Source organism: Phalaenopsis equestris, unplaced genomic scaffold, assembly GCF_001263595.1.
Source record: "Phalaenopsis equestris unplaced genomic scaffold, ASM126359v1 Scaffold000294, whole genome shotgun sequence".
Taxonomy (NCBI): Eukaryota; Viridiplantae; Streptophyta; class Magnoliopsida; order Asparagales; family Orchidaceae; genus Phalaenopsis; species Phalaenopsis equestris.
In genome coordinates, this window is record NW_018164736.1 from 91,377 (window position 1) to 100,293 (window position 8,917).

General features: G+C 36.0%; 1 non-coding gene across 1 annotated transcript; it reads right to left on the reverse strand.

Moving 5' to 3' along the window:
- Positions 1-2,955: 2,955 nt before the first annotated feature.
- On the reverse strand, positions 2,956-3,037 carry TRNAS-GCU. Its single transcript has one exon. It is a non-coding gene; the product is annotated as a tRNA-Ser (tRNA).
- Positions 3,038-8,917: the final 5,880 nt, after the last annotated feature.

The window sequence follows — 8,917 nt, forward strand, 5'->3', positions numbered from 1 at the left end:
TCTGGATCTGAGCAATCTCTCTCTCTCTAGTGTCTTTAACTTAATTAATCCATTTTTTTGGGGAAGAAGACATGATTTGCTGTGTGCGTGGTTGACTCTTTTTTATGTCATTTGGATCTGCGGTTATTATTAATTTGATGCCAACCTGTTTCGAGGCATTTTCATAAATACCATTCATTTTTATATATTTATATATCGAATATCTATATTTTATTTTTTATATTTTTAACATTCATATTTATCCTACCACTTCTAAAATAAAGTGTTATTAATTTTTATTAAGTGAAATATAATTGTTTTTTTAAGATTTAAAATACACTTTGTTAAGTGTTAGATGTATAAATATATAAGATTTGTGTAGTATTTATGTAAATTTTCCTAGTTATTTTATTTTTTGGTTTAGGGTTTAGGATCCAGCTAGTGATTATTTATAATCTGATAATAAACAGATTATTCTAATAATTTTATAATCTTATAATCTACAATTTAGATTATCATAATAAGCTGATTTGATGATTTGACAAGCTTATTTAGAATAACTTATTGATAGATGTTATTGGATAAATGACAATTCTGCCCATATTTGATGAAACTGTTTGTAACAGAACTGTGTGTAATAATTTAATTTTTTTATAAATTATTAATTTATTAGGTAACAAATTTTGATTAATCAATTATTAATTACATAAATGAAGAATTTCTTAAAAAATTATTAAATAACTTAAAATTTTGATATATTTTTATTCATTAATCAAATATTAAGTAATTACATACAAATTTATCTATTATAATTAAATTGATGATATATACATTATTTATAGATTCTTAATGAAATAATTTATAAAATTAAATCCGCAAACCTATCTCCATCTTCTGGGCTGAGAGCCTAAAACATCCTATCCTTCTCCGGTTTCGCCAAAACTTTCCATCTCTGTCCCAAACCCTCGCTTATGTCACTCCCCCTCCATGTTTTACCCAAAATCATCGCCTTATAGCTAGCTGGCAAGGCAACGACTATATCGTTGTTTATAGTGACTACCGAAACTATCGTCTCTCTCATTCTTCTGATCTGCTCCTACTAGAAACGATAAACCATCGAGGAAGGTAAGTCTATTTGCGTCATTCTTCCTCTTTGCTTGGTGAGAGGGCCACCCGAGACCAGAAACCATTGTCTTCGTGAGACGACGAAATCAGAACTCTAAATCTTAGCGAGCATTATATGAGCGAGGGCGAGAGGGCACCAGAGGAATTTTTCACGCTAACGCGGGAAACAGACGCAGGACGCGGCTCCTTCCTCGCTTCGCTTTCTATTAACAAAATCTTGTAGTGCGTCCAAACGGCACAAATAATCTACGTCGAACGTATTTTTCAAACATGTCTACGCCGTTTTCATACCGCCACCGCACCCCAATAAACTGCCTTAAACAAACCCTTAAGGTGTGGCATTAATTAGAAGGCAGACAAATTATAATTTTACTAAATTAGAAAAACTAAGGTGCAACACCATTGTCCCAAACACACCCTTATTATTTTGTTATTATTATTATAAGTTTTTTTTTAAAAAAATTCATCGGCATGTTTTTTTAATTTATTAAACACATTATTTAACATAACTATTTAGGATAACAACACATTATTGTTTGAACTAATTTGATTAATTTGACCAATGATTTAAACTAATTTCAACTTATAGAGTTAACAAAATTGCATGCAAATATTCATTTTAAAAAGAGGGGAAACTTACTTACCGCATAACTCTTAACTATTTACTCCAATATGGATTTAAATGTTGGGATCAAAATAAACTTCAATTTGATCCATTTCATTTTGATTTTGAGCCGAATTGAGCTGAAATTAATCTAAACTACTTAAGTTGAGCCAACTTGTTTTGATTTCGAGCTAGATTGGACTCCATTCAATTTCGAGCTAGATTGAGTCCTGAGCTGGTTTTGAACCGCACGGAATCCATTCGAGCTGACCCAAATTCAACTCAAAATTGCATCGTTAACAATGTTTAATCTCTGGACATTTCTCTTCTATTTGTTATCTTTAATCATGTAAAATTTTTATTTCTCTTCTATTTGTTATCTTTAATCATGTAAAAAAAATTTTTGGATGATTTACATGCATTCCCCTTGATGCCCATATGTTTACATATCTAACACTTAAATTTTAATTTTTCCGTATATGCTACCTACCTACCTGCATATAAGAACTGAGAAGGTGTATTTCTCCTTCTGAAAGTTAAAATAATTGTATTTTTAATGTGTATGAAAATGTTAGGCATAAATATAGAAAGTTAAAGTGACAGGCATTGTGTTAGGTATGACTCAAATATCATGTAAGGGGACAGTTGCTAGAACGAAGCGGAGTTGAGTTGGGCGGTGTCCAGTCGGGAGAGTTTCGTTATGTGAGTTAGGAGTGCTGAGACAAATGAGCCACTGGGCTAGACCATCATTTCATCAAGATAAATGTGTTCATCCATATTTGTGCCCAAGTCCTCATTATTAAGACATCGCAGACAGACATCTCACGAGATATAATTATAAATTTATTTTATTTTTTTCTCATATATAAAAAAAAATATTTTAAAGTTATATGAAGTCACAAACAATATTTTTACGTAGATATATTAGAATAAGAGAGTTCTACTTAAATACATGAAAAAAATATTTAGTTCAAACAACCGATTCGTGGCAGTCTGTGATTGGTTGTTGGATGAAATATTTTCTTAAATACGTGAGAATAAGTTAATTTGTATGTAAATGTCCATAATTATGTCTTTTCACTTATAATAAATACATTCATGATGAAATTTATTTAATAACTGCATTAAATTTCTTTTGCAACGTATAGTTATTAATTAAATATTTTAAATTACAAAAAAATCACAAATTATGCATACTTAAAAAAATTATCTGTACTTTCAGATTTTCAGCCAAAATGAAAGCATAACGTCGCCTGAGAGATTCGAACTCTCGCGGGGAAACCCCATGTACTTAGCAGGCACACGCCTTAACCACTCGGCCAAAGCGACGAGGATGGTCTCTTTTAATACTGTAATTTAATAATTTCATTTTCTAAATTTACATGCATACCACTTAATTCCTATGTATTTATGTACTTATACCTGAACTTTAATTTTTGTGCATGCTATGGATGTAAAGGTAATAAGTTAAAATGGTGATATTTTCTGTTTAATATGAAAGATTTGGATAGTATAACCGTAAAAAGTAAATGTTTGATTTGGGTGCTAGGCAAGCAAATACATATGAATTGTGTGGTATTTATGTAGACGCCCCTTCTAGCAAAAAGCCCAATAAACACCAAATAAATTATGTCAAGCATTATTAAATAAATTTTGAGTTTGATAATTTGAAAATAATTAGTTTTTATAAAATATTTAAAGGTCGACTTAGATGCATGATGTTAAATTTTATGTATATTTATATGTCTGACATTTAAATCAGTTGGTAGGAGATTTACTTGTCAGTTGTAAGTCCCCTCTAATCTAGGGTTTGATCCCTTTTGAGTGTAAAGGGATGGTCGTGGCTCGTATCATAGGCTCCTGTCATTCCTTTAAAAATAAAAATAAAAATATATGTTTGACACTTAAATATAAAATTTTATTTATATAAAACCTTGTGCCTGAATGACATTAACACACATATATTTGAAGTGGTATTTCACTTTTAATAAAATCATGGTGATGATGTGTTGTAGTATTTAAATAATATAATATTATGTGTATGTATGTGCAAAATTAACTCTTAGATACAAAGATTACATTAACACAACATTAAACTTATCGTGCCACTTATACACGACTAAAGGCTGTCTTGACTAAGACTGTCAAAAGAAAAAAGTAGGAGCAAAGAGGCTGGCAAAATAACAACTGCGAGTGATTCAAGGCCGATTAAACTAAACGGTGAACTTCAGTCGCCACCACAAGTAGTCAAACCCCGTTCCATCACCCACAAGTAGTCAAATCTCTGCTTGAGATTTGGTTTTCCAGGATTCTTCTTCGGTTGTTGCTCTCGAGAAGAGAAAGGAGATAGGAGAGAGGAGAAGAGAGAGATATATATATATATATTGTTCTTTCTTGTAATCGTCGAGGCGATCGACGGGTGTAATCCTCAAGCTAATAAAATCCTCTGCACCTACATGGATGTAGACAATTTGACGAACCACGTAATAATGTGTGTTTCGTTCTGCACCTACATGGATGTAGACAATTTGACGAACCGCGTAAATATGTGTGTTTCTGTTTTAGTAAATTTCTCGATTTGGTTTTCTCTTTACTGCCACCGTTTTACACAACAATAGTTGTATGAAAGATATTAATAGACCATCAATAAATTTTCATCATCATGCAAAAAACTCGAAGCATGACACAAATATCGAGGAATTTTTTTAGCAATGACTACCCAAACTTAAACTAAAAGTCATTCAAAGCTCTCATTTTAGTAAACTTATACTAAAACTAATCTACTCAACAGGGGGGCACAATGATACCAAATTTGATTCAATTTTGAGTGGAATAAAGCCTTAGTTAAGTCGTTAAACTATTTTTTGAAGCATTCAGTGTATAAGTTGAAGGTCAAATAAATTTTAAATATAATATGCTTACAGTTGAATCAAGCGTTTTGACGAGACAAATCCAACGAGTTTAATATCGCTCAATTTTGACATTATTAAGACACTCAAAGTTCGTCGATTATCATTTAATCGTGTGAATCTGTCCGAGTTGTTTGATATAGTTGTATCAATTCCTTATTTATTTATAATATGGACTTCATAAATAAAACTCTACCCCATCTTAAGAAGGAGACCTAGACCATGAGTTAGAAGAAGGTTGAAGCTTTGGAAAAGAAGTTGAAGTCTAGCATCGCTTCTGCACTGCAGTTCCAACGAATGCATTCCACTAGGGTCATTGAAGTAGCCTCCAACCAACTCTGTTTACCTTCGTCGACCACAATTGGCCAACTCCGACTACTTCCGCCGACTAAAACCAACCAACTCCGGCCCTCGATGCCGGCCAAAACCAGCCAACTCTGAACCTCGACACTAACCAACGTCAGCAAACTTCGCCCAATGCTGTCAGCCAGTTATGGCCAACTTCGATCGTTGCTACCACATGCTCCTTATAGTGAAGCTTATTGTAGAGTCACAATGTGCATCGTGGAATCCCAACAAAGAATGTGGAACCCCAGAACACCTGACAAAGCAATACATAGTCTAAAAGACGATGTAACAACACATCATGAATACGATACATTGGCAGACCCTAGTGATGGTGTAGCAATACCCTACATACGGTGTGACGATGCATCCTAAAGACGGTATAACAACGCACCATGATTATTGTGTAGTGACTTGTCAAAACGATGGTGTAGCAATGTTCCCCAAACAAAATGCAACCCGAAGAGGGTGTAGCAACACAACAGGAATATAGTTCAATGACACACTTCGATAATAATGTAACAATGCACCCCACATATAGTGAGACAATGCTTTTGTTAGCGTCATTTTTCAATGTCATGAGCGTAGGATGTCCGATTAAAAGACCACAGGGACCATAGGGTATGCTTCAAGCGCATATGACTCCCTGAGGCTCTATATATGTACATCTTCAATCCTCAGGCAAGTGGTCAAGATCATGTTGCTAGGCTTTGGTTGTCGATGAGGTGAGGGCTGATCGGTATTACAATGACGGGACGATCCTGACTATATGAGTTTTTTTTGGTGTAGCACGAACTAATCAGGCCCTGAATTTACTTTCTTTTGAGGAATTATCCTTTAAATAACTCCAAATGGTGGAATAGATAGCGCAAATGCGTCCGGAACTTTGTTTTCTCTTATGGAGAGCCTTCTAGGTCTTGTTGTGTGGCTTAAACCACAAAAAAATAGGAAAATAGCCCCAAGTAAACTAGGTGTGACCACACCCAATAGCGGGTAAGCCTTCAACTTGTTTTGATTCATTTTCTGGTTCTTGTTTTCCATCTGGATGTCGTCAGACTGTCGAGATAAGCCAATCAAAATGGTCTCTTAGCTAACATGAGTGTTTGCCAAAAGAGCCAAGTGGTCATTCGAACATCTACACCAGAAGAATATTCTTCTTGCGGAGGATATTTGGATAGAGGACACTCATTTCACTTAGTGGGAGAGTCAATAGCGATCACAGAGAGCCTATGATGGTTTGGGGGTGCTGGGAGAGCTTCTTCACCGAGCTTCTTCTTCTTCTTCTCTATTTTTTTCTTCTTCCTCATCTCGCATTTTCTTTCTCGGTTACCGTCATGTTCTGAGAAACTGAGAGGAGAGACATAGAACTTGAAAAGCAATCACAGGAGTGCTCGAAGAATTTTAGAGAGTTAGCTTCTTTGTTCTTCTTCTTCCTCCTCTTCACCATTTTCTTTTCTTTTTCCTCCTCTTGCATTTTCTTTCTTGATCACTGTCTCAAACCATGAAAATAGATCTTTTGGTTTTTGATTGTTCATCTCAGGGTGATCACTAGCTCTTTTTGGGTTGATTGACTGAACACTTTGTGTTTGATTACCCGCTTTAGGTTCGATCGGCCGCCCGACCCGATTAACCCATTTTTGTGCTTGATCGGCCGCTCCGACCCGATCACCTAATCTTTTTGGGTTTGATTGACTAACCACTGTGTTTGATCATCCACGGTGGGTTTGCTCGATGGCCCAATCTTTGGGTTTAATCAATCGTTCAAGTCCAATCACTCCATCTTTTAGGTTCGATCGTCCACCATCAACCGATCACTTTGGTTTGATTGAGCACAAAAGCATGTTTGACCGATCATTTTGGGTTTCATCAGTCGCTTAGGTCAGCCTATTTTTTTTGTTCGATCGACCACCTCGACCCGATCGCACGATCATTTGGGTTTGGTTTGCAGTCCAGTGTGATCACCCGCTATTTTGAGTTTGATTGAGCGCATTGGTTCGATCACTTTCTTTGGGTCCGAACAACTGTCTTTGTTCGATCAGCCCATTTCCCAGGCTCGATCTACTACCTCGGCCCAACTGCTCGATCTTTTTGGGTATGATCGACTGTGTTGGTTGGATCGCCCATTTTGAATTTGATCGGTCGCCCTAGCCCAAATCACATAATCTTTGGGTTTGATCTACCGTTATGGTTCAATCACCCTATATTTTGGGTTTGATCGACCATTTTTGTTCGATCATCTGATCACTTCAATTCGATTAGCTACCCACACGATCGACCCATCACTTTGGGTTCAATCGTCTGCTCCGGTTTGATTACCCTATCTTCTGGGTTCGATCGGTGCTCGGGTCAGATCACCTAATCACTTTGATTTGATCGATTGCCTCAACACAATAAGCCGATCACTTTAGGTTCGATTAGCCGCTCCGGTACGATCACCCTATCTTTTATATTCGATCGACTGCCCCGACCTGATCTACTGATCTTTTGGATTTGATCAGTCATTCTGGGGCGGTCACAAACACTTTTAGGTACGATTGGTCACACTCGTTTGCTCACCCGCTTTGGATCTGATTGGTGGCCCTGACCCGATTAAGTCAATTTTTGGGCTCGACGGCCGCCTTGACCAAATTGCAAAATCTTTGTGTTTGTCGGTCATTCCAATTAGATCTCTTTATCTTTTGAGTTTGATCGACCACTTTGCTCCGATCACTTGATCACTTCGAAGAGTATTTTTAGCTTTGTAGTTGGGCCTCTTCCTTTATTTATTTCCTGTGACATCCTTGCTATTTCGACATGTATAAATCTCACATTTTGGTGCTCGGCCTTATAATTATGGGATAAAGTTTTGTTCTTTTGAATTTAGGGATACTGTGGTCCCCGTGGATGATGCAATTCACGAACTCCTAATCGAGGATCTCTAAACATGTTGGGTCGACTACCTTCATGACCAGGTAGACATAATGTCCTATTAATTTAGGATGATGGGTTTGTGGTATCCCGACTTGACTACGTCTACCTTTTAGAATTACTCCATCCTTCCTCTTGATGACCCCCTTTCGGCTCTGTCACTCATTTGACTTCGTTAATATCATCGTGACACCTTGATTGGTGATGAGGTGTCACCGGTTCAGGATACATTGATTCACCCTCTGCCCTTATGGTTTGGTGAGCTATGACGTATGGGGATATCCCTGTTGAGATGATTTTAGTTATTTTATAAGTTTTGATGTCGACAAGTCGCTACCCATTTTGGATGTGAGAGACTCACTCTCTGCCTTGTGGTTTAGTGAGAGCTTTGAAAGCATTAGAGCTTTCTCATACAAAATAACTATCATTTGATGACTTATTCTTAAGGTTCACGATAATATAAGAAAAATTATATTTATCAAGAGTATTCTTGGGTATCCCTTATGATGCAATTAACCAGAGGGATGCGTTCCTCTGGGAGACTCTTGACCCCATAACAAAAAAATATTTTTTTTGTTGTTGTCTGGTTACAGGTGGCTTACGTTGACATTCTTTTTGTGGATGCTACTTTTTAGACACTTTGATCTGATCCTATTCGAACGTATACTCTTGACCCATCACAGGATGATCACTCATATGCAAGCCTACTGTTTGTTTCTTTTTATTGTTTGTTTATTTATTGTCATATATCAGTCTTTTAAATTTATCTCATATTTGAATCATTGATATAATTCAGGAAAGAGATTTATTTGAATAATAAAATTATACAGTAATATATAAATAGACAAACTGACAATTTTAAGTCTTAAAAAAATAACCAAGAAAATAATGGTGTAACAATGCACTCAAAATATAGTGCAACAACACAACCCAATGATGGTGTCACAACACACCTCATATACAATGCAACAATGCATCATGAAGACGGTGTATCAATGCAACCCAAAGACGATGACTTTCTCCAGGCTCCTAAATCTTTTTCCTTGCA